Raw genomic sequence first — 26,623 nt, 5'->3', positions numbered from 1 at the left:
GAATTCCAGAGAAATATCTACTTCTGCTTTATTGATTACACCAAAGCCTTTGACTGGGTATATCAGAACAAACTGTGGAAAACTTTTCATGAGATGGGACTATCAGACCACCTTACCTGCCTCCTGAGAAATTTGTCTGCAGGTCAAGAAGCAACAGTTAGAACTGGACATGGAACAACAGACTGGTTCCAAATTGGAAAAGGAGTACGTCAAGGCTGTATATTGTCACCCTGCTTATTTAACTTATATGCAGAGTACATCATGAGAAACGCTGGGCTTGACAAAGCACAAGCTGGAGTCAAGATTGCCAGGAGAAATAACAATAACCTCAGATACACAGATGACACCACCCTTATGGCAGAAAGTGAAGAGGAACTAAAGAGCCTCTTGATGAAAGTGAAAGAGGAGAGTGAAAAAGCTGGCTTAAAACTCAACATTCAAAAAACTAAGATCATGGCATCCAGTTCCATCACCTCATGACAAATAGAAGGGGAAACAATGGAAACAGTGACAGACTTAATTTTGGGGGGCTCCAAGATCACTGCAGATGGTGACTGCAGCCATGAAATTAAAAGACGCTTGCTCCTTGGAAGAAAAGTTATGACCAACCTAGACAGCATATTAAAAAGCAGAGATATTACTTTGCCAACAAAGGTTCATCTAGTCAAAGCTATGGTTTTTCCAGTAGTCATGTATGCGTGTGAGAGTTGGACCATAAAGAAAGTTGAGCACCAAAGAATTGATGCTTTTGAACTGTGATGTTAGAGAAGACTCTTGAGAATCTCTTGGACTGCAAGGAGATCAAACCAGTCAATCCTAAAAAAAATCAGTGCTGAATATTCATTAAAAGGACTGATGCTGAAGCTAGAACTCCAATATTTTGGCCACCTGATGCAAAGAACTGGCTCACTGGAAAAGACCCTGCTGCTGGGAAAGATTGAAGGCAGGAAGAGAAGGGGATGACTGAGTATGAGATGGTTGGATGGCATCACCAACTCAATGGACATGAGTTTGAGCAAACTCCAGGTGTTGGTGATGGACAGGGAAGCCTGGAGTGCTGCAGTCCATGGGGTCACAAAGAGTCAGACATGACTGAGTGACTGAACTGAACTGACCCAGTGCCTAGCTCTGTGCTTCGTACATAATAAAGGATCCATATGTTTTTTAGCTAGTAGATTAAATTTGGCCCCGTTGGATTGAAGAAAGTGATTACAAGGATGAATTATTCTTAGTCCCGTTCCTCGGGGTCTTTCTATTTTATTACATGGCTGGATACAGAGTGAATGCTCAATAAATGCTAGCTGGTTAGTGAATTCTCAGTTACTTTTCTCTAAGTGGAAAGATAGCTCACCAAAATGCATGTATGCCAGCAAAGCCAAGTACTGTTTTATTTCACTCTTTCTGGTGTTATTAAACCTTTCCTCGTCTCACTCAGGACCTCAGATAACTAAGAACAAGACTGTATCTAAGCATAGGAACTCTTTACCATACCAACTATAATATCTGAAGCCAAAACTTGGACATATATATACCAGGAGAGGATATTTGAAAATACAACCAGCATACAATCATCCAAAATGTTTGGTTTTTAGTACTTCTTAAGCAGGATATAGATGCGCCCCAGGCTAGGTAGCTGGGGTTTGACCCCCATGGACACGTACTCCAAAGCAGGAGGAGCGAGAGAGGAGCTGAGGCCTGAGCAGATAAAGCATAGAGACTACATATTCCTCATTCTTGAGATCAAGGAGAGCTTCCCAACTATATGTGCACGGAGAAGCTCCTTCAAGATCAAAGGGAGTAATGTCAGCCTACCTACAAGCCTCTTTGGTAGAATCCATCTTGGCTACAAGATGCATGCGCACACATGGGAGGATCCTGAGATAAACCAGATATGGACTCAGAACCAAGCAAAGCAAGATGACTGGCCAAAGGAAACCCAGAAGAATCGCCCCATGTAAGTGATTCAAAGTATCACGAGGGTGCAGCTCCCTCTCTGAGGCCTCCCTTGTGTTTATCCTCATGTCTATCCCATGTACCCGTTTCCTCTTAAGAAACACTTTATTTGTTGTACTACTTTCTTCTTCTTTGTGGAAATTCCTGCAAAGCCAAAGGGCCTGGGACTTGTCACTGGCCATTAGTCTAGTGGCTAGGATTCAGCTCTCTTACTGCCGTGACCTGATTTCAATCTCTGGCTGGGAAACAAAATCCAATTTCAAGTAACTGCAGGCAGAGGCCACCTGAGATCATTTCTGATAACCAAAAAAAACAAAAACAGAACAAAACAGGATACTTATTATTCATTAAGAATTTCCAGTTGGACCTTCACAATTGTATGAGAAAATAAATATGAGCCTACTTTGAAACTGTATAAATACACAATGCAAAGATTAGGGCTATAAACAGAATATGTATTTCTGCATTAAAAATACTTTAATTTGTGGCTGTACACATGAGGAAATGATTTGAGGGCCTTTACTAATTTATATACATTCTTCATTGTGTAGCTTAAAACATGAGCTCGAATGTGAAGCCAAAGCCAAAAAGTACCAGAGAGGGAAATAAAGCAGATGGCAGAAGACTAGGGTGTTGTAAGAGAATGGATGCAGGAGGATGAAGGAGGCAATATGCACGTATACTACCTGAGACAGAAAATTGGAAACTTAGCATCTATTCAACAGATTCATACCTGTGACTGAGGTGCCAGGCACAGAGCTAAGAACTGTAGAAGACACCAGGATAATAGAATCCAGCCTGATGCGGGAGAACTCACAGTCTAGGGGCACTGTCGTAGGGAGTGGGCAGAGAGAGAAAAAGAACAGCTACTCATATAAATATAATAGAAAGCAGAAGTTATTGCCAGAGGAGAGGTTCACATAAAGTACTGTGGGAGTTTAGTGACAGGAAATATCTCTTCACTGAATGATGCTTTAGGGTAATTTTATAAAGGAGAGGATGTTTAAGCTCAGCCTGAGACAGAAGAAATTTAGGAAGTACAAAAGGTAGAAATGGCACTCTACATGGAATAACCATATGAAAAATACATAAAAGCGGGCAGTCTATTAGATCCATTTAATTAGTATCAAGTGTTCCATTTTGTCTAAGGTTTAAGGCATAGGGGTATAGTGAGACATGGGGTTGATAAGGTGGATTGTGGCTGGATTAAAGATAGTGTTGAACAGCAAGTGAAGGGATTTGGAATTTTTTCAACAGTTTCTGGGAGCCACTCAAGGTCTAATGAAATCCAACCAGTGTTTTCAAAAGCTCATCAGAAGGATATTATATTTTTATGATCTGTGTCACTAACTTGGTGGATCAACAAAGACCCTCATGGGCTCTTTAAAACACAGGGAAATTTTTAAAAATAATTTTAATATATATGTATATGTATAACTGGATCACTTTACCATATAGCCATTAAGAAGACATTGGCTTTTCCAGTGAGTGACATGTGAAGCCATTGAGGGTTCAAGGTCTAGGATTGACAGGATCTGACTTGCATTTTAAAAGCATCAGCTGGCTGCTATAGTGAGAACAGACTTTGGGGAGTCAAGTATTTTCAGAGGCAATTACAGTAATCCAAGTGAGGTAAGACCACGTCTGGGCACAGATTAGTAGTAATAGGAGTAGCAAGAAGTGGTCTGATTCTAGATACATTTGTTAGCAGGGCCAACAGAATTTTACAGTGAATAAAACATGGAATGAGAGAAGAGAGGACTCAAGAAGGACTCAATATTGTGGATCCAAGTAACCAGAAAGACAGAGGTGCCAAAAACTCAGGTGAAGAAGGTAACATATGGAGCAGGTTTCGGAATTCAATTTTGTACATATTATGTACATATGGAAATGATACATAGGCATTTAAAATTCAAGACAGAGGGCTAGAGATATAAATTTGGGGATCTAATATAATGATGGTATTTAAAAATACAAAACTGGGTGAGTTCACCAAGGGAATGAATGTTGATAGAAAGGAGAATCAGGGCTGTTACAACATTAATAATTCTGGTAAAAGAGGAGGAACCACCAAGAGAGATTGAGAAAGCACAACCAGGAAGGCAGGAGGAAACTCTAGAGAGTGTGTGTTCTGGAAGCCACGTGAGGTGAGGGGACCAAGGAAGAGGATCCATCAATGGCCTCAGATGTTGTGCTCTGAGCACTGAGAATGACCGTCAGATTTATCATCAAGGTTGTGAGTGACCCTGACCAGAATAATTTCAGTGGACTGGCAAAAGCAAAAACCTGAATGCTCAGTTGCTCATCCAGGTCTGACTCTTTGCAGCCCCATGGATTGTAGCCTGCCAGACTCCTCTGTCCTTGAAAGTTTCCAGCAAGAATGCTGGAGTCAGTTATCACTTCCTTCTCCAAGGGATCATCCCGACCCAGGGATCAAACCCGCATCTCCTGTGTCTCCTGCATGGACAGGCAGATTCTTTACCAGTAGCACCTCCTGGGAAGCCTCCCAAACCTGAATGGAGTGGAGTTAAGAGAATGGGAGGGGGAAAGCTGGAGACTACATGTATGCACAATTCTTTTGAGAAGATTTTCTGCAAAAGGGAGCAAGAAATGAGGCACTAATAGTAGAAAGAAGTACGAGCAGGCGCTACTCTTCCTTGCGATACGCAGGCTTCTCACTGAAGGGGCTTCTCTTGCTGTGGAGCACCGGCTCTAGGCACACAGGCTTCAGTAACTGCAGCATGCAGGCTCAGTGGCTCCTAGGTAGGTATGTGGGCTCTTTCTGAACCAGGGATCGAGCCTGAGTCCCCTGTGTTGACAGAGTTCTTAAACACTATAGAAGTCTCTTATGGCCATCAAAGAGGTAATAAAGTTAAATGAGGCAGTTAGGGTGGGCCCTAATCCGACATGCTAGTGTCCTTATGGGTTTCCCTGGTGCCTCAGTGCCTTATGGGCTGCCTCAGTAAAGATTCCACCTGCAATGGAAGGGACGCAGGAGTCGTAGGTTCAATCCCTGGGTCCAGAAGATCCCCTGGAGGAAGGCACAGCAACGCACTGCAGTATTCTCGCCTGGAGAATCCCATGGACAGAGGAGCATGGTGGGCTACAGTCCATGGGGTCACAAAGAGACACGACTGAAGTGAATGAGCATGTACCAAGTGCTATAAGAAAGGGAGATTAGGACACCAGAAATGGACATCAAAGATGCACACACACCAAGGGAAGACCATGTGAAGACCACCGTGAGCAGGAAGTCATCTGCCAGCCAAGAAGACAGACCTCAGGAAAAGGCAAATCTAACTCCTTGATTTTGGACTTCTAGACACCAAAATTGTGAAAAAACAAATTTCTGGTGTGTGAGCCACCTAGCCTGTGGCATTTTGTTATAACAGCCCTAGAAAACTTACATAGTAGTTGTTTTTATTCTGAGGTTTTTTTTTTTTCTTTTTTCAATTTATATTTAATGGAAGAATAATTGCTTTATAGTACTGCATTGGACTCTACCAAGCATTGACATGAATCAGCCATAGGTTTACCCATGTCCCCTGCCACTTAAATATCCCTCCCACCTCCCTCCCTGTCCCACCACTCTAGGTTGTTACAGAGCCTCTGTGTGAGTTCCCTGAGTCATATAGCAAATTCTCATTGGATATCTATTTTACATACGGTAATGTATGTTTCCATGTTACTTTCTTCATACCTCCCCCATCTCCTTCTAACCCACCCTCAGCCATGTCCATAAGTCTGTTCTCAATGTCTGTGTCTCCATTGCTGCTCTGCAAATAGGTTCATCAGTACCGTCTTTCTAGATTCCATATATATGTGTTAGTACATGATATTTTTTTTTCTCTTTCTGACATACTTCACTGTATAATAGGCTCTAGGTTCACCTACCTCTTTAGGACTGACAATACATTCCTTTTAATGGCTGAGTAATATTCCATTGTATACATATACCACAGTTTCTTTATCTATTCATCAATCAGTGGACATCTAGGTTGCTTCCATGTCCTAGCTATCGTAAACAGAACTGCAAAGAACATTGGGTTACTTGTGTGTTTTTTAATTTTGGTTTCCTCTGGGCATATGCCTAATAGTAGGTTTGCTGGATCATATGGTGGTTTTATTCCTAGTTCTTTAAGGAATCTCCATACTGTTCTCCATAGTGACTATATCAATTTGTATTCCTGCCAACAATGCAAGAGGTTTTCCCCTTTCTCCACACCATCTCCAGCATTTATAGATTTGTAGATTTTTTTATAATGGCCATTCTGACCTGTGTGAGGTGATATTTCATTGTAGTTTTGACTTACATTATTCTGAGTTTTTAATTTTTGCTTCTGTTGGTGGAGGGGATAGTTTTAAAATGGAAGAAACAATAATGGCGTGTTTGCATGTTTTTAGGAAATATCCAGGGAGAAAAGATAATCTGGGAGGCAGAGGAGGAAAACTGACAAGAGAGATGCTTGTTGAGAAGGTGAAAGTGGGTCAGATCTGGTCTTGTTATTTATTTCTCAGAGCTCCTCTTATCTTCAGGCCTCAATCAAGGACCTTAAACCTTCTCTGATTTTTTGATAGTGATTGTATCAGAATCAGTAAACTTAAAAAGGGAGAGGAGGAGACTCTACAAACCTAGATTTCTAGAAAAATTATGGATCTATTAAAACAAATAGATCAGAAAAGGAGAAATTATTTCTTAGAGGAAAAGAGAGTGACAGAATTGAGGAAAATCAAGAAAAAAAGAAATAAAATGAATTTAACTTTGCACTTACAAGATGTGTAGGTGAAAATGTTCTTGTCGGTGTTGAAATTGTTGAGAAAAATCTAACAAAATCCAATGAAAGAGATGACATGAGTCCACAGTGAATCTTTCCTAAATGGTTACATATCCCATGAATGATTTTCTTACTATGAAGTGTTTGTGCCACCACACCACCATAACCTCTTTGTTTAAAAAAAAAAATTTAATAGTTAGAAGTTATTAACTAATAGTTATTAAGATAAAGTCATTGTGATGAAAATGTGGTTTGGTAAAGGAAAGTTGGTTAAGAACAAGTTCCATTTGGGTAAAGAATAACAACTATTCAAACTTGGCATCTTCAAGATGTTGAACTATGGGCCTAGGATAGCACAAAAGCCCATATAGAGATAAAGGCAACAACACTGGGATTGTAGAGCAAACATGAAGAAACATGACTATCAAATCTTATAGCATTCATGGAAATTAGGAAATCTACTAATATCAGCCCCATTTTGTAATGGTGGGAGAGTCTTGGTATATCAAGGCTACGAGATTAGATTTATAATAAATGTAATTTGAAGTGGTCCAACATGTCACAATGAATCAGTACCAAACGAAGGACTGGAATCCAGGACTCCTGGCTCCTATCCAGGACTCTACCCACAAAACTGTATTTCCTGTGTTTTTATTTTTAATTTTGAACTAATTCTCAATCTCTCTCTCTCTCTCACTCTCCAGCCCACTCTCCCTCCCTTTCTCACATACCATAGATGACCCTTGTACACGTCCTTCATAAATCACTCTATAATGGAGTGCCTTTGTTGTTCTGTTCGCTAGGTACCCAAAGGAAGATTATGGCAGAGAATCAGGGCTCAGCATTAAGGAGATAATTGAAGGTCATTCAGCTGAAAATAATTCATATTTATCCATGGCTTCCTTTACCAGAGCATCTGGTTTCCGTTAGCCAGCATGGTGTCCTCTGGTTCTGACTGTGGTGGCCCATGGTAACCACATTTTTGCTAAAAAAGAAAAGAGTGCTTTCTTACATCTGTTCCCGAGATGTTTTTCCATCCTTCTTTGTACAAAGCAGTGCTCTGCGTTTAGATGGACAAAGACTAAAGGCTCATGCTCTTAGGTACTGGTGACTGGCCTGCCCCTGGGCAGCTTCTCTGTGACTTTCTCTTTCTGTCAAGTTCAATCATAGAATGAAAGATTAGGAAAGCTAAGGCCAACCAGTTCATCTTACTAACTCCTGCCAGAATGTCAGTTCTAAGGAGATTTAGATTTAGATTATTTCTAAAGATATTTTCTGCTCTTATCTCTGTACACAAAAAAGTATATTAATTCACTCATTAAACTCTTAGCTGAAAACTGTGGGTAGGTTTCAGTTTACCTGCCCACAATAGACACTCATCTTTAGTTTCACTTGTCTATGACTGCTGTCTTAGCAACAGGAACTCATACCTATATCTAAACCAGAATCTCCTTCAGCCTTTTTATTAATAAATGATTCTTTACCATTAACCTACTAGTTATCACTTAAGAAACATATTAGTTAGTTAAAGGGACAGAGCATGAGAGAGAAAAGGAAGTGAGAAAAACCCAGTAAGAATAATATTAGAAATACAAAACTTGAAAGTATAATCAGTAGTAGGTGAATTTTGACCTTAACCTAAAATGAATGACATCACTACAATTAATAGTAGTAGTTAAAACTTACAAAGTACTTTCTGTATATTATGCTTGATGCTTTAAGTTCATTATCTCATTTAATTCTCGCAACAAAACCATAAAGTAAATGATATTCCTTTTTATTGGAGTGTAATTGCTTTACAAAGTTGTGTTAGCTTCTGCTATACAATGAAGTGAATCAGCTATATGTACATATACATCTTCTCCCTCTTGGATCTCTTCCCCACCCAGTGCCCCATCCCACTCATCTAGGTCATCTCAGAGCATTCATTTTACATAAAAATTTGAGTGACATCAACATATTTGTGGAGTCCTGGCAGGAAACAGATGGAGCACTCAAAAATAGTTAATTGGAGGAGGTTTTAATAAAAGCCCTATTTGCCAAAGTGTAGGCAGAGTGTAAGGCTTCCCTGATGGCTCAGCAGCAAAGAGTCCACTTGAAATGCAGGAGATGCAGGAGATATGAGTTTGATCCCTGGGTCAGAAAGGTTCCTTGGAGGAGGAAATGACAACCCACTCTAGTATTCTTGCCTGAGAAGTCCAATGGACAGAGGAGCCTGGTAGGCTACAGTCACAAAGAGTCAGACATGACTGAGTGACTGAACACATGTGTCAGGCATGGTGTAAGACAATTTATAAGGGACAATGCAGTGCTCTGATGCTAGTAATGTTGGGGGTATTCCTATCCCTGACCCTGGAGAGGGAGAGAATGATTTCCTGAATCCAGAAGGAGAGCCAAGGAGGGAGGACTATGTGACAGGGGGGTGAAGCCAGCCTTTGGGAAATCCAAGGGAGGATGTAGGGGAATAAATACTCCATCTTCATTCTCTTCCAATGCTCTAACTTAACTAAAACCCACCAAGGGTGCCAGATCAAAGGAACCTGTGAATAAATATGCTGATGTCAGACTACTGGGGAAGAGAGAATGGTGACGAGAGTAGAAAGCAAATCTAAATGGGCAAAGTAACTTTCTAATGTCCCAGGAATCAAGGTCACAAAGTGATGCAGCAGGATTTTAAATCCATAACTGTCTGACTTTAGAGCTCACACTCTTAACCATCTTGCTCTACTGCTAATGACTTTGAAATAGCAAAGAGAAGGGAGGTTAACTGAGACAGGAGAGAGTATCAGGAGATGTACAGAAGAAAGGAGGCTTCCCAGGTGGTGCTGGGGTAAAGCATCCACCTGGCAATGCAGGAAACATAAAAGACTCGGGTTCGATCCCTGGGTCAGTAAGATCCCCTGGAGGAGGGCACAGCAACCCACTCCCATAATCTTGCCCAGAGAATCCCATGGAAAGAGAAGCCTGGTGGACTACAGTTCATGGAGTTGCAAAGAATCAGACATGACTGAAGCGACCTAGCACACATATACAGAGATGAAAGGGACATGCACAGCCATGACATTTACTAGATACGAACCTCTGGCAAGACTTTCCTGAATTCTGTTTTCTCATCTACGAAATACATCTATAACACAAAATGCAGTTCTTCTTTCTTGGTGCAGTTAATATCATCAATTTCATTATCTTTGTTCTGACTAACCCTGGAAAAGAGATGACTCACCCAAACTTATGCTCAGAGACCATAGTCTTGCTGTGACATAGTTTACAGCATTGTGAAAAACTGCCTGCTTTGTAAGTCACACATCTTTGACCAGAGGTCTGAAAGAAAGTGGCCATGAAATCTTCTGTTATTTTTCTTGCTGTCTTTATCTCACATAATAAATGTACCCTGGAGAAGGAAATGTCAATGCACTCCAGTATTCTTGCCTGGGAAATCCCATGGAGAGAGGAGCCTGGCAGGCTATAGTCCATGGGGTCGCAAAGAGTTGGACATGACTTAGCGACTAAACAACAATAATAGAAGTACCCACTCATTTTACCAAAGCTGATTCAAGGAATTTTGTATCTACTGCACAAGAAATGATAGGAGAGGTGATTTGATTTATAAATTGCTCTCTGATCTCTTTTGGAGTCACTTTGACAGAAGTGATCAGTTGACAATAAATGGGTCTGAGAATAGCAGTGCTCTTAGAAGCACATATGGTGCCAAGACTCTATGGGGTCTAAAAAGACGTCTCACAGCAGCTTACAAAATACTGTTCGGGCATTTCCTGTGCCAAAAGCAAAGATGAAAAATAGGACTGCAAATCAGGGAAATCCAAGCAAGCAGGAGACAAATAGAAAATACATGACAGGAACAGTTTGGAAAGAAGGCCAAGGTAGTAACAGATCCTTCATTCACATGTGACATGAGAGAGTATCAGATAAAGTTAAAAATCAAGTTTCCAGAATGGAACATAAATACAAGGATAGGAAAATATCTAGTTTGTTTCCTAGAACTTGGAAGAAAAAAAGAAATGGAAATCATGGGAAAAGATAAGAGGCCTAAGAGATGAATACAGAAGACCCAAAATCCAAAGAATTAAGAGTCTTGAGAAGAGAAGAGAAGAGAAATAATCAAAACAATAAAACAAGAATTTTTTTAAAAAAACTGGAGGGTGAATTCAAAAGCATGATTCTACCACATGCCAAGTCATTAAGTGAGAAAAGAATCATACTTAGGAAAATCATTGTAAAAAAAATTAAAACATAAAAATAAAATGAGCAGATTATAGAGGCCTCCAGGGAAATTTGTACATGAAGTCTCTATTAGTCAATGCTATGGTGGTTATCTTTTTGAAATATATACCTGGAGTCAACACTGTGTATACCTTAAACTTACACAATGTTCTGTGTCAATTATTTCTCAATAAAGCTGTGGGAAACAGATTCCAGGGAGCAAAGCAGACTTCCTGTCAGTAAAAGCAAATGCTATATTTTCAAGTTCAAGGGTCATTTTTCAAACCCTAATTTTATTTTTTCATTTTTTCATGACTTCATACACATGAAAAGAAAGTAAGAGTGTTATTGGCTCAGTTGTGTCTGACTCTGCAACCCCATGGACTATAACCCACCAGGCTCCTCTATCCTTGGAATTCTCCAGGCAAGAATACTGGAGTGGGTGGCCATTCCCTTCTCCAGCGGATCTTCCCAATCCAGGGGTTGACCCTGGCTCTCCTGCATTGCAGGCAGACTCTTTACTATCTGAGCCATCAGGGAAAGACATATATGTAGAAAAGTGGTTGCACAATTAGACTAATTAACTAATTAGACTAATTATCTCCTCACATAATTACCTCTGTGTGAGAGAGAGAGAGTGCGTGTGTGTGTGTGTGTGTGTGTGTGTGTGTGTGTGTGAATAACATTTAAGATCTGTTCTTGTGCTTCCCTGGAGGCACAGTGATAAAGAATCCTCCCGCCAATTCATGGGACATGGGTTCAATTCCTGGTCCAGGAAGATACCACAAGCTGCAGAGCAACTAAGCCCAACACCACAGCTATTGAGTATGCTCTAGAGCATGGGAACCACAACTCCTGAGCCCATGCGCTGCAACTGCTGAATCCCAAGCGCCTTAGAAACTGACTCCACAATAGGAGAAGCTACAGCACTGAGAAGCTACATTCAAAGCAAATAAAAAGCCTTAAAATTAATAATTAGAGATAACTATATGGAAAGTGAAAGTCAGTCATGTCCAACTCTTTGCGACCCCATGGACTATACAGTTCATGGAATTCTTCAGGCCAAAATCCTGGAGTGGTCCCCTTTCCCTTCTCTAGGGGATCATCCCAACCCAGGGATCAAACCCAGGTCTCCCTCATTTCAGGCAGACTCTTTACCAGCTGAACCACAAGGAAAGGCTAGTTCAAATAGTAACAAATAGGTCAATAGTAGCATAGTGGCATGATTTTCGCTGGGAGATTTGAGTCAGGGAAGGCCTAGAGAAAGAGAAAATAGCTAGGGAGCTATTTCAGTTATCCACATGGCATCTGACCCATGGTTGTGGCCATGGAGTAGAGATTAGTGGACAAATTTAAGAAATATTTAGGAATTAGAATGGACAAATTGGGAGGTTGATAACACAGAGGGGAGAGTCAAGACAGACTCCATGAAATCAAGTCATAAAACATTACCTTTCACTGAGAAAAGGAATGCCGAAGGAGAAGAAGGTTTGTGGGGGGGTGGGGGGGGGGGGAACAGTGAAGAGTTCATTTGAACCTAAGATACTGAAGGGATATCCAAGACAAATGACCAGCTGGTAGCTAGATATATAGTCTGGAGCTCTGGAGAACAGAATCCTTTAACAGGTGGTATCGTAAGCTGTGAGAGAGGGTGAGTTAACAACTTACGACTGATGGTTCTCTGGGCTTGAAAATCAAAATATTAATTAAAAAATTTCTGGGGATAATAGTTTAGAATAGTAAGAAATAAAACTTATGTGAAATCCTTCTAAAGCTATATTTCAGTTATTTTGATGCTCAGAGATGTTGAATTTAAAAGAATGCATTCCAATATGAAAAGATGCTCAACATCTCTAATCCTCAGAGAAATGCAAATCAGAACCACAATGAGATATCATCTCACACTGGTTAGAATGGCTATCATCAAAAAGACCACAAATAATAAATGCTGGCAAGGATGTGGAGAAAAGGGAACCTTCATACACAGTTGGGAGTGTAAATTGATACAACCACTATGGAGAAGAGTGTGGAGTTTCCTCAAAAAAACTAGAAATAGAACTACCATATTATCTAGCAATCCCACTCATAGCCACATATCTGAAAAAAAAAATGAGAACACTAGTTCAAAAAGATATATGCACCCCAATGTTCTTAGCAGCATTATTCATAATTGCCAAGATATGGAAGCAATTTAGTGTCCTTCAACAGAAAAATGGATAAGAAAATGTGGAGTACTACTCAGTCATGGAGAAAGGATGAAATTTTGCCATTTGCAACAACATGGATGAACCCAGAGGGTATTATGCCAAGTGAAATATGTTATCACTTAAATATTGAACCTAAAAATAAAACAAACTAGTGAAGGTAACAAGATAGAAGCAGACTCACACAGGTAGAGAGAACAATCTAGAGGCTACCAGTAGGGACAGATAGTTGACGAGGGGCAAGATAGGGATAGGAGACTAAAGAGATACAAACTAGTATGTAAAAAATAGACAAGTTACAAGAATATATGGTACAGGGACTATAGCCAGTATTTTATAAATTTATAATTATAAATAGAGTATTATCTATAAAAAATTTTATCACTATGTTACATACTTAAAGCTAATATTGTAAATCAACTATACCTCAATTTTAAAAAGAATTTAACAAGTTAAGAAAGAAAAGGAGGAAGGAAGAAAAAAAACATGTGGATTAGAAAAAAAAGAATACATCCCATTTCATCCAACCAAAATAATTTCAGAATAACAAACATTTTATTTGTGTCTCCTCAAGCTCCATAAAGTTGACACATAGTCCTTCAAGACTATTCTCATTTCTCTCTTCAATTCACTCCTTTCACAGACCACAGTGAACCTCCTTGAAATCCTGACACAATCGTATCTTGTCTTCTGTTCCCCCACCCCCCACATTTACTTCTCAACCCTCCATCACGAAATCTCAAAAACCATGCTAGTCAATCAGGACTATGGTTTTCACAGTGGGGGGAAGAAACAGCACTAAGAAGGTCAAGTTAGAGTTCTTTTTAGCGTCATGGAAGGAGAAATGTTGGAAATATGCATATGTTGATAAGCCTTGTCCCATTCTGTGTGTGCTGTTCCCAAATAATGAGCCAGCAGTGGTTAAGTACGCAGTGTCGTTAACAGCACAGTACTTTCCAGAGGAACGCCAACCTTCCATCCACCAACAGTTCTCACAGTGCTACAGTTTTGGATCTGGCCCTTATCTTGTCTTATCTCTCTCTATCATCACTCCTGGGAAGACTAATCAAACTAATCAAACTCACAGGAGATTAAAGTTTATCAATCCAATTAGACTGTCCCTTCCTCCACTTATTCTGGGAGAGATATTCCTTCCAGGTTCTAGAATAGTGATCTTTTTCCCTCCCAGGATACTACCTTCTCATTAGCAGAAGAGTTGATAATGAAAATACTACTGGGTGAACAGAAAATAAAAACAAATGGAAATATGAACGATCTTAAGCAAAACCTCCTCTTCATGCTAAAAGCGAGACTGCAAAACAAAAAGTCATTGCCCCACAACATCCTGCAGCAATTGAGCATTTGTGTCTCCTAATTTCCTGATGCTGGACTGGCCAACTGTATCTTCCTCCAGACTGAGCAGTCTTCTGTGCATTCAACTTTTTCTCCTAATGAAATGCAATGCAATTGGGTTGCGATTACTAAATTAAAATCACATTCTAGAACTGCCTGCTTGAAATTACACCCAGGGGACCTTTACTAGAGTTTTGTGTGTTCCCAAACACTTGAGACACTTATTTACAGACAATCTCCAGGCCTACTCCCACACATGGCAAACCTTATTTCTCCTATTTCCAATTTAGGAGGAAGTATCTCACTGCTGTTCTGACTGTATGACTGCTGCTCAACAGAAGGGGAAAAAAAAAGATCTATCAATATCTCTCATCCATGATATATCCCTCCCTCTCTTCTCCTGTCCTCTCTCTTCTGTCTCTCCCATCTCTCAAATGTAACTTCTGTGGTTATCCAAAAACCACAGAAAATATAATAAAAATTTTTTCATCTTTACAAATCAGAGTCCCTACCAAGTTTGAAAAATAGTCAAGTCTGAGTCAAGCATTAGTAGAAGTTCTGCATTAGATGGTTTTCATAGGTTTTTTTCTCTTTATTTTCTTCATAGATTTTTTTTCTCTTGGTCATATTTTTTGCAAATTTTACTTTGATATAGCACAAAGAGAACTTATGTTCCACAATTCACACAGCTGCTTTCATCGATTGATCTGTTTCATGTTCCCCCATAATTCCAATCGTTATTTTATCTTTTATCTCCTCTTGATTGTTAGCCTGTTGCTCGCAGACATTGGGACAGGGGTGTGACTGTCTCATAACACAGTGCTTGGCATGCAGTCAACGTGATGACTGAACATGGCAGGGCAGGCGCTGACGCCCTTTGCCCTCTGTCTAGACATTTCTCCTGCCAGTTCTCTCTGGATCTCACACTCCCCTCTTCCCTTTTAGAGGTAAAAACACAGGGAGTATAGAGGCAGAAACAATCACTCAGTTTGATGACATGCAAGCAGAGCGAAAAATAATTCACCTGGACAAATAAGGGATGAGGCAGAGATAGGGAAAGGGACTCTTTAAAGCCTGGAAAGAGAAGAGAAGTGGGCACTGTAAGGGATTGTTCATTCCATTTTCTGGCTCTTTCACGCCTCCTACCTGTATCAGCAGCAATTTTCCTTTAAGCGTTTGACAGCATTTTCACTTTGAGTCTTGGGCTCTGGATGGGAGTCTGGAAAAGCTATTGAGAACTTAGTTCTTCCTTCCGCACCCCCACATGCACACAGAGAAACCCATACACAGACACGACTGGCACACCCATGGAGAAGCCACATGTGCACCTAAGAACACATGGAGCGGCAGACAATAAAAACGCACAGTGGTAGCCAGAACTACTCCAACCACAGATGCCTTCTGCTGCAGACAGCACATGTGCTTGCATTCTCACACCCACACAGACACAAAGACCCACACACAGATGCCACAGCCACACCCATAGTCCTTCCTTACTCAGCTGTGACTTTCCTCCTACATCCCCTGTTTGAACACAGGACTGTCTCTAATTAGAAATTTCTCAAGTCCGTCTTTGCCTGACTCATCAAACTTCTCACTGTACAGCCTCATGAAAACTCATCTTCTAAAATGCTCAAAATAACTGAGAATGGAAGAGAAGCAGAACACAAGTCACTAGACACTTGGGGGAACTGAAATTTGGAAAGTTAGGTGGAAAGGCTGTCAAGGCTAATAGTGTCCCAACTCCCCACCAGATATTTCAGTAGATGAACACATGAGTGATCTGGAAATGGTGACAATGCAGTAATTACTAAAGAGATGACCACTAGTCCTATAAGGAAAAGAGAATATGACCTATGAGGGAAAGAAAATGAACTTGACAACCAGACTTAGATCCAAAAATAGCAGTGTCCTTTACTAACTGGTAACTTGGACAAGTTATTTAATCTCTGAGTAACAGTTTATGCAACAATAAAATTTACATTCCAGTATCTTTATGAGGATTAAGTGCAATGATATATGTAAAGTGATTATTACAGAGTTTGGTTTCATAAGAATCTGTTTTATTTTTGTTATTGAAATTGTTCCCAAAACATCCTGGGAGTTCTCCGGGCAAAATACCCTTAATTTTCAGACTCTCTTAAGACAAATAAGAAAAGTTACATACTCACTCTTTCCTCAGGAACAGAGTGCCGTTGGTAAGCAATATTTGATAAAGGAAAAAATGAATGAGCAAATAGATGAATGATTGAAAGAATGGTATAACTGCATTATATACTTTGCAATTCTTAGAATCATCAGTTACTAATATTAAATCTATCATGTAGTTCTAGTGCAAGAGCTCTCTCAGTTTAATAGGAGAGACAACTTAAAAAAACCTAATTTTAATAAAATGAGCGAGATATTGTAAGGTTTTATTAAGGCAGCAGGAAAAAAGTATTATAACTCTGCAAGAGGGCAAGAGAATGTCCCAATAAAGTTTTTCCAACCAGTGATATGTAATCTAGGTCTTGAAAGGTTTTATTGGGCAGAAAAAAACTGAATAAGACATTTTAGGAAGAAGAAGAATCATGGGCAAAAGTACAAAAGTATAAATGATGTTTACTTGGGGCAAAATGAATAGACCAAAGTGGCTAAAATGTTGGGACATGAGGTGCCAGTTCAGTTCAGTCATTCAGTCTTGTCCAACTCTTTGTGACCCAATAAACTGCAGTATGCCAGGCCTCTCTGTCTACCACCAACTCCCGGAGTTTACGCAAACTCATGTCCATTGAGTCTGTGATGCCATCCAACTATCTGATACTCTCTCATTCCCTTCTCCTCCCACCTTCAATCTTTCCCAGCATCAAGGTCTTTTCCAATGAGTCAACTCTTTGCATGTGGTGGCCAAAGTATTGGAGTTTGGGCTTCAACATCAGTCCTTCCAATGAATATTCAGGACTGATCTCCTTTAGGATGGACTGGATGGATCTCCTTGCAGGCCAAGTGATTCTCAAGAGTCTTCTCCAACACCACAGTTCAGAAGTATCAATTCTTCAGCGCTCAGCTTTCTTTATAGTCCAACTCGCTCACATATACATGACTACTGGAAAAACCATAGCCTTGACTAGATGGACCTTTGTTGGCAAAGTAATGTCTCTGCTTTTTGATATGCTGTGTAGGTTGGTCATCTTTCCTTCCAAGGAGTAAGCGTCTTTTAATTTCATGACTGCAGTCACCATCTGCAGTGATTTTGGAGCCCACAAAAATTAAGTCTGTCACTGTTTCCATTGTTTCCCCTTCTATTTGTCATAAGGTGATGGGACTGGATGCCATGATCTTAGTTTTTTGAATGTTGAGTTTTAAGCCAGCTTTTTCACTCTTCTCTTTCACTTTTATCAAGAAGCTCTTTAGTTCGTCTTCGCTTTCTGCCATAAGGGTGGTGTCATCCGCATATCTGAGATTATTGATATTTCTCCCGACAATCTTGATTCCAGCTTGTTCTTCATCCAGCCCAAGATTTCTCATGATGTACTCTGCATATAAGTTAAATAAGCAGGGTAACAATATACAGACTTGACATAGTCCTTTCCCAATTTGGAACCAGTCTATTGTTCCATGTCCAGTTCTAACTGTTGCTTCTTGACCTGCATACAGATTTCTCAGGAGGCAGGTCAAGTGGTCTGATATTCCCATCTCTTGAAGAATTTTCCACAGTTTGTTGTGATCCACACAGTCAAAGGCTTTGGCATAGTTAATAAAGCAGAAGTAGATGTTTTTCTGGAACTCCCTTGCTTTTTCGATGATCCAGTGGATGTTGGCAATTTGATCTCTGGTTCCTCTGCCTTTTCTAAATCATTTGAATATCTGGAAGTTCATGGTTCACGTATTGTTGAAGCCTGACTTAGAGAATTTTGAGCATTGCTTTGCTAGTGGGTGAGATGAGTACAATTGTGTGGTAGTTTGAGCATTTTTGGCATTGCCTTTCTTTGGGATTGAATGAAAACTGACCTTTTCCAGTCTTGTGGCCACTGCTGAGTTTTCCAAATTTCCTGGCATATTGAGTGCAGCACTTTCACAGCATCATCTTTCAGGATTTGAAATAGCTCAGCTGGAATTCCACCACCTCCACTAGCTTTGTTTGTAGTGATGCTTCCTAAGGCCCATTTGACGTCCTGTTCCAGGATGTCTGGCTCTAGGTGAGTGATCACAACATCATGATTATCTGGGACCTTTTTTGTATAGTTCTTCTGTATATACTTGCCACTTCTTCTTCATATCTTCTGCTTCTGTTAGGTCCATACCATTTCTGTCCTATATGGTGCCCATCTTTACATGAAAAGTTCCCTTGGTATCTCAAATTTTCTTGAAGAGATCTCTAGTCTTTCCCATTCTATTGTTTTCCTCTATTTCTTTGCATTGATCACTGAGGAAGACTTTCTTATCTCTGCTTGCAATTCTTTGGAACTCTGCATTCAAATGGGTATACCTTTCCTTTTCTCCTTTGCCTTTTGCTTCTCTTCTTTTCATAGCTATTTGTAAGGGCTCCTCAGACAAGCACTTTACCTTTTTCATTTCTTTTTCTTGGGGATGGTCTTGATCACTGCCTTCTGTACAGTGTCATGAACCTCCATCCATAGTTCTTCAGGCACTCTGTCTATCAGATCTAAACCCTTGAATCTATTTGTCACTCCCACTGTATAACTGTAAGGGATCTGATTTAGGTCATACCTAAATAAATGGTCTAGTGGTTTTCCTTACTTTCTTCAATTTATGTCTGAATTTGGCAATGAGGAGTTCATGGTCTGAGCCATAGTCAGCTCCTGGTCTTGTTTTTGCTGAGCCAAGTGATAACTCTGGAAAAATAGTTTTGGGAGCTAGCTTATGGAGGCCTTGTATAATGAGAGTCTTTGCACAGAAAGACATTATCTTTAACTCAGATGGTGACAGACAAGAAAATGACCTGATCAAATTTGCATTTTTAAAGAGATCACTCTAACATAAGCGCAAGGATCAATTCAATCAGGACAAGATTGAAGCTGAGATGTCAGTTTACGTCCTCAACCTTTTTCATATGCATTATTACAGTGGTATCCCTAAGGCAAGGAGACAGAGTACATAAAGAAGAGAATTTTCTCAGCAAAATCTATTAGAATGTTGGCAAGAATTAGAAAATGTTTGAAATCTGTGGAGTGAGTAAGAAGGAAGAATTACAGATGACTGAGAATACAAGATTACATGATTGGCTAAATGTTGTTTTGTTAATCAAGATAGAGAACTAGTTATCTATTGTTGCTTAATGATTTAATCCCCAAAACTTAATGGCATAAAATAACACAGTCATTCTACCATCATCTCTTACGGTTTTGGAGGTCAATTGCCTTAGCTCTATGGTTCTTATTCAAGATCCCTCATGTGTTGCAGTCAGATGGTGGCTGTGGTTGGAGTCACCTCAAAGGATTCTTCTTTCTTGTGCCTGGAGAATCATAGCAGATGTCCACTGGGACCTCATTTGGAGCTGTTGACCAGAGCGCCTACACTTGGCCTCATCATGTGGCCTAGGCTTTCTCACGGCTTGGTGGCTAGGTGAGCAAGTGTTCCAAGAGAACCAGGTAGAAGTGAATAGAATTTTTAGGACCTGGCCTTAGAAATTACATAGTCTCTTCTGCTGCTAGTCACTTCACTAGTCAGAGTCATCACAATGGTCCACCCAGGTTGGGGAGGGAACAGAGACCCTCAACTGTGGATTAAAGGACTTATAGTGTCACATTCCAATGTTACAATGAGATATATTGCAATAGTCACCTTAGAAAAATGCAATCTGCCACAAGGACGTAGAAGAGCAAATCTGAGTCCTGTTTTAAATGTGTTGAATTTCATATGTCTGCAGAACATCCACGTGAAAAAGACAAATGGGAAATCATAAATTTGCTTTTGGAATTCATGAGATCTGAGAGTTAATCAGAATATGTGTAGTAATGGAATACTACAGGGCAGATGCTATTGTTTCCAGGGAGTAGGGAAGAAGAAAGAAAAGAAGGTAAGAGAAGAGAGAGGGGAGGAGAGCAGGGTTATTAGTTTCCTAGGATTTCTAGAACAAAGTACCTGCAAACCAGGGCTAAACACAACAGAAATGTATGTCTCATGATTCTGGAGGCTAGCAGCTTGAAATCAAGGTGCTGGCAGGGCCATGATCCCTGAAGCCTCTTGTGGAGGAACCACCCTCACCTCCTCTGGTTTCTTTTAGCCTCCCGGTGTTCTTTGGCTTATGGTAGCAAAACTCCAGTCCCTATCTCCCTCTTCACATGGCTGCCTCCCCTGTGCATATATGCTCTACCGAATTTCTCTTATCTTTAAAGGACACAAGTCATATTGGATGTAGAAACCGCTTTACTCCAGTATAATCGAATGTTAATTTAGCCAATTACATTTGCAATGACTCTATTTCTAAATAAACTCACATTCTAAGGTACTAGGAGTTAGAGCTTTAATATAGCTTTTCCATGCATGCCCAGCCACTGTTGTGTCACTGTGAGAACTGTGGCTATCAGGACAGGATGCTGCAAAAAGAATATGTGTGATTAACTTAAGCAATAATAGCAAAGGTTTGGAGAATGGAGAGAGAATTCAAATGCCAGGAGAAAAAGGACATGGCCTGGGCTAGGCTTAATTATTTATTTCCTTGATCCCTAGGAGGCATCCAAGTAGAGGGGCCATTACAGATAGCTTTCTTTAAAACTGTGCTTTCCACAAGTGAACCACGAAGGAAGAAGCCTTTTTTCTTCACCAACACTCTTCACATACCTGTTCCACACCCCCAAGACCCAGACCTGCTGAATTTCTCACTCTTCCCTGAATCTCCTGCTCTTCTTCCATGTTTTATTCTCACATTCTCTGCTCTCTTCCATTAAATCGTTCTGACTTTTGCTTTTCGCTTATCCCTTTCTCATAGTCCATCTAATATTGGAAAAGACAATGGAAAGAATGCTCCGTCCCACCCCTTTTTCTAAAATGTTTGCTTCATCCATAAAATCAATAGTTGTCATCTTTTTTTGTGACTATTTCCTAAGTCACAATGACAGAAAAAAGAAAAGATAACACTTGCACGGTTCCCCCAGAAGATGGAATAAGATATTCACATGCCCTGAACTGCAGGCCATCAAATGAACAGAAATGGCAGAATTTGAGCTGGCATTTTACAGGCTGAATGTGGTCAGTGCGATGGCTCCTAATGTGTCCTCAAAGGGCAACTGATCCTTTATTCTTAGCAATCTTTATTCCTAAGGAGAGTGAGAATTTTGGCTTAGGATTCCCATCAGAGGGAGTTTTGTTCTAACTGTTTGAATGCATAGAAGTACTAGTGATCCATCTCAACATGTTATTAATAGCTTACTGGGAGGAAGAGGGTAAGGGAGGATGGCCATGGGACAATAAATGAAAAAAAAAAAAAAACTTTAAATACACAGATAAAAGGGTGAATGGGAAATGTGTTAAGTGATGTAGCTTAGCACAAGTTAACAAGTAATATAACTATTCTCATGTGAAGTATAATGAGTAATATAACTTGGGAGGCAGCAAATTTTAACAGACAAGAGAGTAGATTCTAGAGCCAGGCTCCCTTGGTTCATATCTTAGTGCTACTGGGACAAAGTATTCAGCATTTGTGTGCCTCAGTATCCCCAGCCATAAAATGGGAATGACAATAATACTGATACCAACTTCCTAGAGAAGGCTAATGAGAAGACTAAACGAGTTCATATAGATAAATATTTTAGTAGTAACTTTTACTTTTATTATGAAAATTAAGTTACAGAAGTACCTAAAACTATATTGTATTATTTTAAAATTTAAGCCTTTAATAATACATTTCATGATTCCCTGGTGGCTCAGATGGTAAAGAATTCATATAGCATGATGCATTTTTATATAGTACATAGTACAATAGAACATTTTTAGTTTAAATATCAGTTTTATTTTAAGTCATTTTTCTCATAAACACTTTAAATTTTTAAGCTCTAAAATGTTTTTTTAAGTGTAGTGTTTTGTAAATGCTGTTTGTTCTTTACTCAAATATCCAAAAATATAAACAGAATATATTTGGTTTTTATAAAAGGAAATAAAATGAGGTTAACGTTGAAAATGAAAAGCAGATTTCTTTTAAAACTTGGCTTTAGATAAATACACATGTTATTGTTTTCCACAATAAAATGTAGCCAGTATTTTGGAAGGACTGGTATCCTGAGTATCAGTTTTAAATAACGAAATTTAAAATCCAGATTCTTAACCTCTATCATGTTTAAGGTGTGACCTGCAAAAAATTGGCAATCTATCCCTGCTTTTGCTTGGTACATATCCAGGTGACACTGAACCAGCTAACTCTGGGTACCAGTAACATACATGTCTCTTCCATCGCGTTTGGGTTTCCCTGGTGGCTCAGCGGTAGAGAATCTGCCTGCCAAAGCAGGAGACGTGGCTTCAATCCCTGGGTGAGGAAGATCTCCCAGAGAAGGAAATGGCAACCCACATCAGTATTCTGCCTGGCAAATCCCATGGACAGAGGAACCTGGTAAGCTACAGTCCATGGCATCACAAAAGAGTTGGACTTAACGACTAAACAACAATAGCCATAACTTTTAAATGTGTTGCCCACACACACACATGCATACACACAGACCCAGACACATCTGCATCCCTTAGAAATACTTTGAGTAGCAGGTAACCTAACACTGGCTTGAGTGTATCTGGGATTGTTGTTTTCATACAACAAAAATGTGTGCAGGTAAATGGCTTCTGGCATTGGTTTACTGGTGCAAAATTGGCAAGGCTTTCTCTTCAGGTTGTAGAATGGTTGTTTCGTAAGCTATCAGTTTAACATTCATGGCAAGAAGAAGGCAGGGAGGCAGTAATTATCTACATCGCTGATGTCTGTCCTTGCATCAGAAAAGCAGAAACATCCCTAGAAACTCCCTTCCCCTCTTCACACACACACACAGCAAACTTCTCCTTAGTTTTGTCATCCAGAATTGGGTCCATGACCACCTGTAGTTGCAAAAGAGTTTGGGAAAGTGCGGGACAAGTTGTTAATGACTGCCTCAGGTTAAACATGATTAATCATCAAAGAAGAAGGGACTATGGGGTAGGTAACAAGTAACGTCTGTCACAATAACTGACCACTGATTGGGAACCTGTATGTAGAAGGCGCAGGCCTAATCACTTTACATACATGTTATCATTTAATCTTCACAACACTGTGAAACAGTTATTTGTAAATGCTCTTTGTTCTCCATTCTTTATAAATGGGAAAGCAAACCTCACTAAAGTTGTAAGTACCTTGTCCAAAGTCACACAACTGGTTAGATGCAGACTGAGATTTGAACTCAGGTCTGATTCTAAGCTCACATATTTTCTATAACATGATACTGCCCATCATCTTGACCATCAGTCCCTTGACCATCCCTAGTTCTGTCTGGCTACAACACATACCTCTGACTTTACACAGTCTTGATCACAAGCCTAGCCCCCCACCTAAAGTGTAAGACATTCAAAATCTTGATTTAGAAGATGGCATACTGTCTTCATGCCATCTTGGGGCTTCCCAGATGGTGCTAGTGGTAAAGAACCTGCCTACCAATGCAGGAGACATAAGAGATATGGGTTTGATCCCTGGGTCTGGAAGATCCCCTGGAGGAGGGCATAGCAATCCACTGTAGTATTCTTGCCTGGAGAATCCCATGGACAGAGGAACCTGGCAGGCTATAGTGCCTAGGGTTACAAAGAACTGGACACAACTGAAGCGATTCAGCATGCACACATGTGCCTTTCATACTGTCTTCATATATGTCAAAAGCTGGCAGTTCAATGGTGAATAGGACAAACAGGCTCCTAATCTTTCAGTTTCTGTTCTATAGGGGAAGAAAGGCACTAACCACGTAAACAAAGATAATTTCAGATAATGAGAGCCATCTGAAGAAGATGTAACAAGTTAATGTGATAATGAGTAATCTACAGACTACTTGTGATGAGATGCCTAGAAAACAATGAATCCTGATTGATAGTAGGAAATTTGGGGAAAATTTAAAATTAAAATTTAAAATTTAAAGTTGGGGAAAAGTGAACTCCAGGCAGAGGGGCTAAGAAGTGCAAAGGTCCTGAAGCAAGGATTTTTATAGGTATAGAAAGTTGGTCAGGGACATTGGAAAATACGGATTGAGAAAGACATGACAAGAAATGAGATCTGAGTGGAATCTGTATTTTATTCAAAATGCAATGGGAATTTTGATAGGTTTTACATAAGCAGGGGTAACATGATCCAATTTTTTTTTAAAATCACCATGGTATCTGTGAAAAGAGTCTTGACAAGGCGTATGAGAAAAAGTAAAGATTTCAGTGAGGTGAATTGGCCAGAGCAGCACTAGTAGAAATGGAGCAGACAGATGGTTCAAGATAGGTAAACATTATCACACAACTTACCTTTGGGGAAATTTGTTTTGTCATTCATTCCATTTTATCTTGGCTTTGCAAACCACTGTATTTTATCACATTCATATGCGTATGCTCCAATGAATTGTGTCCACTATTTTTTTTTTTCTGAAATGCTTTTATAAAAAAATAAATAAATGTTTTAACACACTGACAAAATTCAGCCAGATATTTAGCATCTTTTCCTTAAAGCAGTTCTGAAGCAGTCAGTTCATTGAGCATCTGAATTCAGAGCACCCACATCTTCCTAGAAGAATAAATAAATAATAGTTAGTCTCATATCTTTTTATAAATACAGGCTGTCAGAGGTTTAGATTTGCATAATTTGCCATAATGAATTATAAACTTCTCCCTTTTTCTCTGAGCTCATGAAATTAGTCAGGATAATAGAAGATTCTCCCAGAAATTGTGTGCTGGGGTTAATCAGTGTGTTCATAATTGGAATTATGAGTGAAGTAAGTGAGGAGAAACACATGTCACTTTTGGAAGCTTCCACTGTAAATTTACTATGGCTGTATGCAAACTCCTGGAAAAACCATCTTCATTTAATTGCAGTAGGAGCTGATAATAGTGCTGGTGTTTTTGAGAGTGCAATTTAGACGAATATTACCCAACCCGTCCTGTTTTGCTTTTCTGTTATTTAAGCCCTTCAACAATGCCTAGCCAGTCATCCTCAGAGTGTGCCTTGTATATCAAGCTAAGCTTCTTAAATTATGGTGGAAAGGAGATATGTAGCAACAGAATGAATTCTGCGTAAATAATTTGAATTTTCCTTTTCATGAATGAGGATAAAGATGGCTTTATCCCAATGCACAGGAGGGAAATAGGGCCTGGCTGTTATCCAATTAATTGAACAATGGAGAGAGCAAAGCTGGATGACTGAGGCTCAAAGCACCCCAAGCAGGAAATCTTGGGCTCATGGATCTTTATAGACTTAAAGACCCAGCTTTAAGGACTTTTAAAGAGAAGCCCTGCATTTGGGAATCTTCAGAGGCTTGAAAACAGATCTCCAGGTGATCAATGCAGAGTGAACGTTTACAGTTACAATATCCAATTAAAGCATTCTTGTACAATTGAAGGAAAGGAAAGAAATCAGAAGACATTTAATGCCTTTTAAATCCAGATAAGTTTTACTATAATAAAAACACATGCCAACTCCTTGACTTCCTGGCCTAATAAGTCCCAGGTATAGTTGTGAAGCCAGATCCAAACTGTAAGAACAATGAACCAGAAAGTCTTGGTGGAATTGTGAAGTTTCTATGGCCCCATATTCTGAGTTAGTCTCAGCAGCCAAAAGAGTGATTTATAAAACATTGGGGGAAATGGGTTTTTACTTCCAGGCTCTAACTTTCAAGTAAATATTAAGTATCTCCTGGTCATTAGAGACCGTAGCCAGTATTCAGATTATCTATATCACCTCTTGTTAATTAAACAAACATTAAAAATAAAAGAGTGAGAGCTGCTATTATTTACCATGTGTATTTTCAGTCACAGCACACTATTAGTTTCTGTTTATCACAGAGTTCCCTAATCTAGGGGAATCTCTCTGTATGGCTTTATATCTTCTTATTGGTTTGATAAGTAGATCTGGTGCATTCAGAATCTCAAATAACTGTTAAGATATCATTCCCGACCCCAACTGATGATTGCTCATCTCAC

Source organism: Muntiacus reevesi, chromosome 5 (assembly GCF_963930625.1).
Source record: "Muntiacus reevesi chromosome 5, mMunRee1.1, whole genome shotgun sequence".
Lineage (NCBI taxonomy): Eukaryota > Metazoa > Chordata > Mammalia > Artiodactyla > Cervidae > Muntiacus > Muntiacus reevesi.
The sequence above is the reverse complement of the archived record's forward strand: the minus strand, read 5'-3'. Positions refer to the sequence as shown.